The sequence below is a fragment of the Ictalurus punctatus genome, unplaced genomic scaffold (genome assembly GCF_001660625.3).
Source record: "Ictalurus punctatus breed USDA103 unplaced genomic scaffold, Coco_2.0 Super-Scaffold_100, whole genome shotgun sequence".
NCBI classification, from domain to species: domain Eukaryota; kingdom Metazoa; phylum Chordata; class Actinopteri; order Siluriformes; family Ictaluridae; genus Ictalurus; species Ictalurus punctatus.
Window position 1 is genome coordinate 3,289,634 of NW_026521086.1, and position 12,315 is coordinate 3,301,948.

The following is a 12,315-nucleotide window of genomic DNA, read 5'->3' on the forward strand; positions in this document are numbered from 1 at the left end:
TTAGACCCAGAAAATATAAAATACTTTAGTATGAAATTTCTGTCGAGTGTCTACCATGGGGTCGGGATTTACGGTCTGTGAACACATGCTGATTACACGTGCAGGAAAAGCAACCCACACGTGCAACCCTGACCGAGTGAGAACGACTCAAACGATTCAAGAAGAGGATTCTGAATCGGTTCATTTAAAGAATCATTACCAAAGCGCTTATCTGATTTCAATGGTTTGATAACAACAGCCCGTCTTACAGAGTGCTGCAGGAATGAGTCGTGAAACCCAGAAACGATTCAGCGTCTTAGCACTTCCGTCAATGGGGTTTTGGGTTAAATGCCGGAAATAAGGTCTGTGGTGAACACAAGCTCAAGATGTTTTTACGTTTATCTCGACACACAGCCTAGTGAGAGACTTTTTATTATTTTAAGGTACATTTCCTGAAGAAAATGTGAGTGGTGCTTGCTGTGGCAAAATTTGGATCGGGTGCCAATACTTTTGAGAGCTGCCCGTGAAGGGCGCCAATACTTTTGAGAGCCGACACTAAGGGCACCAATAGTTTTGAGAGCCGGACGCGTAGGGCGGCGATAGATTTGAGAGCCGGCCGCATAGGGCGCCAATAGATTTGAGAGGCGGAGATCTAAAAATAGTAGTGACACACAAGCTTGGTTGCAGTCGTGTTGATTAAGGAAAGATACAAGGTTACAGATGTGAGGTTCTGACCTTTACGGTACAGTGAGGATGAGCAGGACATCTACACAGCATGGAACTGTGAATAGACTCAGTGTCTGTGGACTCGTGTACACACAGTTTGGTGAGATTATGCTACAGGAACAGTCAAAATACACCATGGCCTTGAATGTTTTGGCCCTGTCGTAAACACTGAACAATCACAACTACTCTGTTGAGAGCGAGAAATGACCTCACAGAGTGCTGCGTGTTGACGTCCATTTTATATAGTTACTGTTTCTGATAGAAAATCGATCTCCCTCGTGCTCTCAATACTGCACTGTAACAGTGTGGGACCGAGACCCAAACAGCAAGGTGAAAATGATCTCTCTGCAAAACATGCGTAAAAGTCGTTTAAACAGATTACACAGGGTCTCTTTCTCCTGCAAGGGGTATGTCAACTTCAGACCAGAACTATATACCCACCCAGCTACCAACACGCACACACACACGCGTGCACACACACTAATTCAGCCACTTAAAAACATCGAGGACTTTTATAAACAATTAAAAATAGACTATAATATGAACATTTTAACAAATTAATAATAGCGCAAAAAACACACCAGTTAAAACACTGTAAATACCCTCCTTTATCAAAAGTCTGCTCTTGCGCCCACACTCTCGATCTGATGCCAGCTGGAGCCGCCTCTTCATGGTCCCCTCGACCTCCATCTCTGCAGCTTTAGCCGTGAGGAGGTTTCTATGAACTGCAGCTTTGGAATAAAGCAACACATATCGTAAGGTCATTATGAATCTTAAGCATTAATTACACTTATACCATGGTCAGTGTGAATACTGGATCCTGATTGGCTGGAAGGTGTGCATTATAACTGTTTATTATTATTAAAGTCCATGGGTGTTTATTTTTTGTTCTTCTGTTTTTCTTTTGTCTTTGTAATTCACTCACAATCTGTTTAAAGACCCTCTCAGCGGGGATATGACACTGATTATTAATCAATTTACACCTTGTTTTCCAGATTTTATAGTTAGCGGTGCATATAACAAACCAGTAAAAGTATTTTACTTTTTTTTGGATAAAAAAAAAAAAAAACACTGTCCTTATAAAATCTTTCTAAAAAGCAACTAACTGCGCATGCTCCACAAATCTAAGATATCATATAGACATGAATAATTAATAGTGCAAAGAAGACTGGTCTGTTTTTAATGAGAAAAGGTAAAATCCCACCTAAGATGAGTTCACTGTGAAGAAAGGTATAAAGGGAGCTTGTGTGTGTTTGTATATTTTAGAGTTTCTGCAGAGTGAATCACTTTATTGTTTCAATAAAGTTTGATAATTTTTTGGCATCTACAAACCCTCTGCCTCTGAAGTTTTATTTTAACTTAGGCTGGAAAGATTGTTTCCATGACATTCTGAGGGCTGAAAAGTGCTTCTTCTAGCCAGAGACCCCTGTAATTGTAAGGATATATTCCACAACCCCCCTACAGGCCATGAGACAATAGTCATTCTAGTTAAAGGATATGAAACAGACCAGCCTTATAGCATACACACATCACCTATTGATGATGTGAAAAGATCTCGGGAGAGGTTTCAGACAGCACTAGACTGCTCAGTGAGGCGATATAACAGCTGCACTGCTGCCACCTAGTGGATACTAATGTCCACCACCTCATTTAAAATGTCAATAAACTATCATTTGTATGTTTATAATTACATAAACTGTTCACATACTACTGAACATAAGTATTAGTACTTAGTGTGTATGTAGTCTACTATAACTGTACCATACATTTCTGTCCCAAAAAAACATTCAGAGTACACTCCACTTTGCCCACTTTTTAGTGGATTTTAGGATTATGTTCTTAAAACAGCTTTGCCTTTCATTAATAAAAATAATAAATAAATAAATAAGCTTGTTTTTAAGCATGACACTTCCAAATTCACTCTGATTAAATAATTACTTTAAATAGAAAACGTATTTTCCCTGTACTTTAGAGACATTGTACTGTTCGTGAAGAACAAACACGATCTCATGATGGAAATCATCAACTTTTGAGATTATACTGGGGGGAAATCCTATATAAGGATTTTTTTTATAAAAAAAAAAAAAAAAAAAACGTTTTGTGTGTGTAATTTAATTATTTACAGCCAAAGCCTCCAAGAAAATACATCCTAAAGAGGTGTGTGTTGCCAACAGAGAAGAAGCGCTACGATCGTCCAAACAAAAGTGAACTGAAAAAAAACAGATCGTGTTGGAAGGTAAGCTTTTTGGACAAACGCCACCAATATGCTCATGTCTGCAAGTGTTTTGACCATATATTGGTCATATCTTTAAAAAGTCCTTTTCCTCTCACTCAGGTATTTCTTCTACCAGAAGGAGTGGGGGAGGTTTCATTTCCCTGGAGAGAAACGTAAAAAGCTACACTCGTCCCCCCAGGTACCGTTACTCTTTTTGTTTCTTACAGTGTCATGTGACTAATACACTTGTTTTTTCAATCTTCACGAAAAATTTGCATACTAGCCTCCGCCTGTAAGTTACATCCAGATGATTCATATTTGTATGAAGGATTTTTTTTTTAAATCGCATGCATTTTTATAAAAATGACGTTTTGTGTGTGTAATTTAATTATTTACAGCCAAAGCCTCTGAGAAAATACGTCCCAAACACGTATGTGGTGCCGACAGAGAAGAAGTGCTATGATTTAACGTGGGAAATCCGACATGACTTGACAAACGGCATCATTCCTGCAAAAATAACCTACATGAAACATGACATAAGCAAATGACTTTAACGTCCATGTCACGTGAACTTTTAAGATTTTTATCTAATAATGCAGGTAGGCTGCACGATTATGGCCAAAATGATAATCACGATTATTTTGATCAATATTGAGATCTCGATTATTGATCACGATTATTGATTGATTTTAGGGACAACATATTTTTATTGCACTTTCACATTTAAATGAACAGACCGCTGCTTTCACCTCCATGTTGTGCTACATTCCTGCTAACGTACAAATCTTTAACAGTGTTTACAGGAGGAGAGACGCAAGACCATTTCTTTCTAATTACAAAAATTTAGGAGCACAGTTGAAGTTTAGGGTTTTTTTTTTGTTTTTTTAAACATTTTTTCTTTTCTTTTTTAGAGATGGTAACATTAATGTGCCACAATATAAGTAAATATAAGTAGGCATGAGAAAACTTGAGCTAGTCAATTATGACAGAATTTAGGAACATAGTGTGAGCCATGACACATTAATTTACCTTCTGATAAACTAAATCTAATATTTTCAGTTCATTTTACAGACTGTATGCACAAAACAACCGTTAACCTGTTTACCTCGTAAACAAATACAATAAACCTCAATGCTCAGTGTTTGAAGTCTGCTCCTCTTAAATATATTTAAAACTACACTATTAGACATTTCCACTCTCCTGGTTCTGGGCTGGAGTCAGTTCTCGAACCGCTCTGTGTGTATTGTGTGTATATCTGAATAATCTCATATAGGATGTGATTGGGTGAGTTCATTTACCCGTCAGATGCAGAGCGCTTTAGTTTAATGGTGTTCATCACTGATGCTCCGATCAGGATTTTTACAGCTGAAACCGGTCCAGATACCAATCTTTTCTTGTTTAAGCTTTAAATCAGGAGGTCATTAACAGTTAAATGTTATCTCTCTGCTCATGGTCACTGTTAACTGAATTAAAATAATAGCAATGAGAAATACTGTTGGTTAATTGATAAATATACAGCATAAAATATTTATTTTAAAATATCTTAAACAATAAAGAGTCCTAATTAAAAGAAGACTAACACAAAATTGATCCATATTAGGAAAAAGGCTAACAGCTTTCTAAGGAAATAGCAAAACCAAGATTAATGTCAAACAGGATAGCTCAACACACACACACTTTTATTTCACATTATTTAAAAGGAATTTAAGTGTTATTTACCATAATTATGAACACAAGTTGTTAAGTTGACAATCATTTTAAAATTCCGTTGCTACATTTAGATTTTCTCCAGTAGAACACAGCCTTTTAAACCAGGAAAAATTACTCATTTTAAGTCGTATAACATTCGTAATAACTAAAAAACGGTGTAATTACCAGTCTTTCCTCCCCACAAGGGAGTTTTAAGAAACTATCAGCTTTTAAACGTCTGTAGGTACTGTATTTGTCTGTGTTTGAGCGCCATATGGAGGACAGATGCCATTTTGAATTGAAACTCATGCCATCTTCTAATTGTCAAAGAGGAAAATGTAGCGCCGATGTTCATCTCACTACCCAAACTGAACTGGTATTCTTCCACTGAAAATAGTACCGTGTCTTATGTTCAAAAATTTTTTATTGTACTTTTATTTGCCTTTTGTTTTTTAAATATCAGTCCATATAATATGAAATAATATAATTTACATTTTAAAATAAAACTAAATTTTAAATTTGATTTAGCGCGGGTTGATACAGCGCGAGGGAGGTTTTTCAAACTGCACTTTCCTCAGGAGTATACAGTCACAGTAAGGATGTTTAAGCAAAATTTGATATTTATTTTTATAGTTCTGTTTAGAATTGTGTTCTTGTTTTTAAACTAATGCTAGTTAAATAGTTTGTAATAAGTAACGAGCAAATGCCAGCCGGTTTTAGTCAGATAATTAGCCTTATCTAAATTATAATAATCGAATTGTTCAACAAGTTTTGTACATGAAAAACGTATTAAAAGTGCTTTGAGTATGGAAATTCTATGAATTACATTAAAAAAAACCCTTTTGGTCGTAAACGCCTCGTTTTTTTTGCCCCCCACCATGCTTAGCATGACGGTTCCACATAACGTTTTTTTATTTGTCTTAACACACACAAAATTTGTATTCAATGTTCTTAATGTATTCCCAAGACGAGCTTAACTCTGCTTTATGCAAAAAAAACAACTATTTAATCGATACTTCTTCATTTAAAAACAATGTTTTTGTTAACAAGAAAAAGCGCTAACCGTCACTGCATGAGGCAGTCAGCGCTGTGTGGTGCGTGCTCATGTTTGACCTTCACAAATTGGGACAAGTTTGTATTTATTGTTGTTATTTTAGTGTATATATATTCATAGATAAACTTTTCTGTTCACTTATAGTTTTGTGGAAAAAAAATTAACTGGACCATGTCCGGACGTCGATCCAGATCCAGATCCCATGCGCAAGGACCGCCTCCGCAAGAACCACCTGCGCAGGACCCGATCAAGCAACTCCTCAATAACGCCACTGTTTTGTTCGGGTAACGTCTGAACTTATTCACTCTTATTCTCTGCGCGTTCATTACGCACCTGTTTGACTGACTGTGTTTAACGTGCAGCGCAGCACAAACAGTAAGACAACTAACTCAAGCACGCTTAGCTGCGCCGAATGCTCCAGCAGATCCAGCAGCTGGCCAAGATTAGAGCGGAGGGAGCCAAAGTGACTCTTGAGCAGAATGTACTACACTGAAATACTTCAAGCTGCTTTCACACCTTACCAGCCCCTGCCCCGGTCAGAGTAACTCTTCTGCACTGTAGCTTTGTAGATAGAAGTTGTTTTAGTTCGAGATGGCGTCGTAACCCTCAGGTTCGAGTTTAAAGCAGAAGAAGCGTTACAGGAACTTGTCATTAATCTCTCACTAGCTGCGTTTACATGGACAACAATAATCCACTCTTGATCCGATTAAGACCATACTCTAGTTAAGAAACTACCATGTAAACAGCAATTTTTTTACCTTAATCTAATTAAGGTCATAATCGAAGTAAGCAATAATCTAATTAAGACAGGTGGAGTACTCCTGTTTTAGTTGCATTATGGACGTGTATTACACACATGTAAATACCTAAATCACACTATGAACGTCGTGTGAGTTTTCACCACATTTTGTGACAGGACACGATCACACACGGCAGTTTTATGGCGAACAAGAGAGCTCGGCTGTGTCCCAAATCGCATACTTTCCTACTACAGGCCTGTAATGGGGAAAAATACATGTATCTCGGCTACTATATAGACGGTAACTATGCGATTTGGGACACAGCCCACGGCTTCAAGCAGTTGTGTATTAGCATGTACAGCATGACAAATAATTAACTGCACTTAAAGCGTTCGTTAAAAAAATAAAAAATTAAATAAAAACACCCAAAACTGTATACGGTTCCATAACGAAGACGAACTGTATGTCGATATGTGAAATTCTGGAGGGACGTCGGACGGCGTGGCGCGGTGACGTAATGATGCGGGCTGTTAATCTAATTATGTTCTAAAACATGTAAAACAGGAACATGACAGGAGTATTCTAAAAGCGACTCATATAAACACCTTAATCACATTATGATCTTACTCAGAGTAAGGTCAATAATTAGATTACTGCTGTCCATGTAAACGTAGTCACTGTGACCCGAAAGCTGCTTGTTGGATGTTTAATGTAAGATTAGAAAGTTCAGCTGGTTTATCTCCTCTCAGGTGTGTGTAAAACAGAACCTGGCTGTGTCCTTGCAGTGTGTGATTTCTATTTCGTCTGTGTCTTTTCAGGAGGAGGTGGAAGACGTCACCAAAAGCTTTGTGATGAGCTGAATTTTTTTTTTTTGTTAAATAAAAAGTTTCCTTGAACAACCAACACCTGCCTGACTGTACGAGTATTTACATGAACCAGCCGCAGAAAATTATGCAAATTAATAAACAGTGTGTGATTTCTATTTCGTCTGTGTGTTTTCAGATGAAGGACGTGGAAGACGTCACCAAGTTGTGTGATGAGCTTGTGATGTTTGTGTTTCTTGATATTGCTGTACTGAATGAATTAAAAGACTTTTACTCTGTAACACTGACTTCTTGACTGACTGTGCTGATGATGCCAAACACGCCACGCTGAACTCCTGAGCCTGAACGAACACACACACACACACACACACACACACACACACACACACACTCCCCTCAGTATATACACTTCTGGTACACACTATTTTGGATTAACTACATGTTGTTGGAGATTAAGTGTTTAATGTTTACAGCCTAAATTGTTGCCATGGAGACAATACCTGAAAGGGCAGAGCTTGCCGGTCAGCAGGAAGTTCCAGAGAGAGTTACATGGCATTTTGGAAGTGTTTCCAAAGTCCACAAAGAACACCTGTACACACACACACACACACACACACGTGTACACTCAACGTGCAGTTTTCCTGTAACCTCTCCATTCTCCATCACGGAGGCGCTTTAGTAGGTGTACGTGTGTGTGTGTACAGATGTTACCTCCACATTACTCCCCATGACATGCAGTATTTTGGCTCAGTAGTAGTTCCCAGGTTTGGTGTGAGTTTCAGAGAAAGGGGCAAGACAGAAGATTTGGATAAGGTGAGACAGGAAGTGGGCAGAGCGCCCGTGTATTAACGGCCACTGTCAGCCACCCCTGTTTCTCCAGACTTGCCTCGTGAGCCTGGAAACCCCAGAAATGCCCCACTTCGATGACCTACACACACACACACACACACACATCCAGTTAGTACACACACACACAGAGACAGACACACGCACATTAAAATCCTGTTAGTGCGCGCACACACACACACACACACACAGACACAGGAGCCACTGCTTTTTTTTTTTTATTTGTGCACTGAAAGTGAAAGAGGCGGAACAGACACCTCGGTGATATTGACGATAAAGACAGGGTTAGACGGAAGATTCTCAATGGAGCTGCTCAGAACCCCGACAGGGCTCACTGACCGATTCTGAATATCCACATTCACCCTGAGAGAGACACACACACACAGTGAGTGAGAGAGACACAGAGAGAGAGACCTGTAACAGAACAGCACTAATGTACAGAACATCATCTAAACATCACACTGTCTAGGGGATTTGGTCACATGACTACTCTCACTTAAAATGTAACTATGACTCATCTGATGATGCTCGTTGCAGTGTGTGTGTGTGTGTGTGTGTGTGTGTGTACCGTGTATATCTGAGGTGTGAGATACACTACCCCCCTGCCCAAGTCTCCACCTCTCCAGCGGGTTAAACGTTGAGATGGAGAGGAAGTCTCTGCTGCGTGAGGAGGAGAGACAGAGAGACCTCTGGGAGAACGCCAGAACCTCTCATTGACGAGCGGTAGAACTCTACATAGGCCCTGATACACACAGACCCACAATACATGTTTATAGAAAATCACAATTAAACACACACACACACACACACACACACACACACACAGTGGTGTCACACACACCTGGAGCTGTCAAAGGAGATGGATTTGACTTAACCACAGTGTCTGAAGAGAGACTGGAGCCGTTTATAGTAGAGGAATGCAAATGGAGGGAGATTACACACCTGAGAGAGAGAGAGAGGGAGGGAGAGAGAGAAATATTATTAATAATAATAATAATAATAATCCCCTAGTTAAATGGAAGCTGACTGAATACCACTATGGTGGTCCTGGGGTCGTTTCCATAGAGTTCCTTGGAGGCGAGCTCCTCGTCCACAGTTCCCTGGAGGAAGCAGTTCGGATAAAATGCGCCTGCAATCGCCACCTGAACAACGGAAACATCACTGATACTTAATAATAATAATTATTTATTTTCTGCAGGAGTAAGTTACACTTCTTGGACTTTGTCGTCATGGTGACAATTTTAAACTCTGCATTTGCAATTTTACTTTGGATGCTTGTGCTTCTAAGGCTGCGAATTATGACTAATATTTATATTTACTGTACATCAGGGGTGCCCACACTTTTTTGACTTGCGAGCTACTTTTAACATGACCAGTCAAAGAGATCTACCTACATTAAAAATGTGAAACATATTTATTTATATATACACTGCGTATACTTTATATATATATATACACACACACACACACACACACAATATATGTTCATGTACCTTGCATAACTGCATGAACCCTTATGGGACGCTACAACTCAGTACATTTTTGGTCATTACCTTACTCTGACGACGTGCACTGAATAGAATCAGCCAGGGTTGCATAGTCCGGACAGTAGCTGCTGGTAGCCAGCCTCAAGCAGGCCTCCAAATGATGATCAGTCATTGGGGAACGGTATTTGGACTTAATGATCTTCATGAGGGAAAAGGCTGACTCACATAAATAAGTAGAGCCAAATAATGCAGTCAAGGAGGTGGCACATTTCCTCATGTTTGGGTACTTTTCCCCTGTGAGTAAGTTCCAGAACTGTCCATGAGTTCAACTGCGCACAAGCCTTCCGCTGCGTCTCCAGCTCTGATGCGAGGTTTTGGAAGTTCCCAAAAACATGGCGCTGCAGCTTTGAGAACAGAGGTTGCATTTTCCGTTTAAAGGCATTAACTGCCTTTAATTTTTGTCTTTTCCTTGCAGCTCCAAATTAAGTTGGTCAGATCGGTTAAAAATGCTCGGTTAAAAAAAGTCCAGCAGCAACTGATCATCATTGACTTGGGTGTATTCTGCATGTTTAACAGCAAAAAGAAACTCGCTTATCTCCGGACAGAGCTCTCGAAATCTCTGCAGGAATTTACCCCTACTAAGCCGTCTCACGTCAGTGTGTAGCAGGAGCCGATTGGTCGCAGTCTGCCTTCTCCAGATGCGCACGGAACAGCCGTCTTTGAAGTGATCTAGCACGTATAGAACAGGCGATCTTTGTTGCCACATCCATGATCTCTTTCACGTTTAGCATTCTTGCGCATAAGGCTTGTTGGTGTATTATGCAGTGGTAGTTAAGGAAGTCAGGGAAAGCGTCGTCTTCCCTGCACTCGGCAATGAATCCATTTGCGCTGCTCAACCATTGACTGATATCAATTTGCACACTGGAGCTGGGTTTTCTCAATGAAGTCTTTAAAAGACTGAAAAATGTTCTCTCCCCGCGATTTCGCTCGCTAGCCTTTAGCACTGGTGCGCTTGATCGCACACGTGTGGTGAGAGAAAAGACGAGATCTCAGACTGGCTGCCCTGTACGTCAACTAACTACGTCAACTAGCGATCTACCTGCACTTCCTTTGCGATCGACCAGTCGATCGCAATCAACATATTGGGCACCGCTGCTGTATATATTTTGACCTGAAGAAAAAAGCCTCTTTATACACATATGCTGTTAAACTACACCTGTTCCACTCGTGTATGTGTGTGTGTGTGTGTGTGTGTGTGTGTGTGTGTGTGTGTGTGTGTGTTACCTGCACTATGAATTTCTGTGTGTGCGTGCTGGTGTAGTCAGAGGGAAAAGTTTCGCTGATGTGCATGTTGAATTGTGACACTCAATTCTTTAGATCCTCAAACAACTCGGCCACCTCTAACACACACACCAGAAATGATAGTTAGGGATCTGTGTCGAGAAGTGTGTGTATAGATGTGTGCGAGTGAGTGAGCGAGTGAGAGTCATAACCTCTTGTATCCGTTTGATCTGAATGCAGTTCTCTTTGCCCCACTCCAGCTCATCCTAAAACACACACACACACACACACACACACACACACACACATCAGTACCACTTTATTTATTTCTATAATCCAACACGTTATAATTCAACATAACTGTCACAATCTCCTGCCTCCCATACGCTGTATACCGGTTTAATCTATTTCCTTATTTGGTCAGTGCTTCCTGTTCTTATTACGATGTCCTCTCTCTGACTGGTTCCTATTTCTTAAATTGTGCACTCTATCTGTACACTACACACTTGACCATCTAACACCTGGATATTTGAAGAGCATACACACACACACACACACACACACACACACACGCACACAACCTGCGTGAAGTTGGCCCCCCCACCAACACAAAACATCGGCAGAATAGTTTGTGCTGGTTTGTGGCGTAAAGATTTTCGTTTGTGCTGCTTCAGTTCTGGAGATATTAAAAGAATATTTATAGGTCATTCTGGGGTCACTCGAACCCCCCACATGCTCCAAATTCACCCCAAATGGTCTCAATAATAATAATAATAATAATAATAATAATTCAAAAGAAGAGAACTATAGCGCCTTAACCCACACTGCGCATGCGCGAAGCCAGATGACTCAACCATTAAAGTAGTAAAAGAGCTCTAATTAGCCAGTGAAGCTAAATGTCGTTCTGCCACGTCCACTTATAAAAGTAAATCATGCAGTATTCTCAGACTGGGCAGTTATTGACAGAGTGAATTCATCGTTTTAAATAGAATCAAAAATAACATCAAATTATTTGCTAATCTCATTTCGATTAGCTTGCTCATTAATTACACTGCGCATGCGTGGACTGGACTGCCTCCTCAAAAGCTAGCACCGCTAGCATATTTGTATAATATTAACATTAATATTGAACCAGAGGAGTGAATAAAAAAAGTTATAAAATGTTATTTCTCACTTCTCCTCCTCTTGTTCTTCTTCTCCGTGCGGGTGTGAGTTATCTTTGGTCGGTTCCTCTGTGATTCGGTCATTAGTGAATCGAGCTCTGAGAGTGAATCAGTGCGCCGTCTCCGCCTGCTTCATACTGATACACCTGAATCACAGGTGTTAACACCGTTAACTACACACATACACACAATACAGCAAAAAACAGAACGGGTTCGGTTACACAGAAACGAATAAACTCACTTTAGTTTGGGTCCAAACGGGCCAGAACTAACACTAACACCGCTTTCTGCTCCTACCTTCGACTTCTCGC

At 40.0% G+C, this 12,315-nt stretch overlaps 1 protein-coding gene across 11 annotated transcripts in view; it reads right to left on the reverse strand.

Moving 5' to 3' along the window:
• Positions 1 to 12,315, reverse strand: part of LOC128629736 (E3 ubiquitin-protein ligase UBR2-like) — a 29,700-nt gene extending 17,385 nt beyond the window's left edge. The window contains exons 1-13 of one of the 11 annotated variants that reach the window (XR_008394102.1): positions 12,246 to 12,315; positions 12,016 to 12,150; positions 11,054 to 11,107; positions 10,845 to 10,960; positions 9,627 to 10,289; positions 9,108 to 9,215; positions 8,915 to 9,015; positions 8,642 to 8,815; positions 8,331 to 8,436; positions 7,939 to 8,155; positions 7,728 to 7,816; positions 7,502 to 7,568; positions 1,287 to 1,436 (exon numbers count right to left, since the gene is read on the reverse strand). The gene's annotated coding sequence lies outside the window, so the exon portion shown is untranslated. Of the gene's footprint in view, positions 1 to 24; positions 622 to 1,286; positions 1,939 to 4,308; positions 4,324 to 7,501; positions 7,569 to 7,727; positions 7,817 to 7,938; positions 8,156 to 8,330; positions 8,437 to 8,641; positions 8,816 to 8,914; positions 9,016 to 9,107; positions 9,216 to 9,626; positions 10,290 to 10,844; positions 10,961 to 11,053; positions 11,108 to 12,015; positions 12,151 to 12,245 lie in introns of those variants that run through there. The other 10 variants (XR_008394108.1, XR_008394109.1, XR_008394104.1 and 7 more) reach the window with 10 other exon arrangements.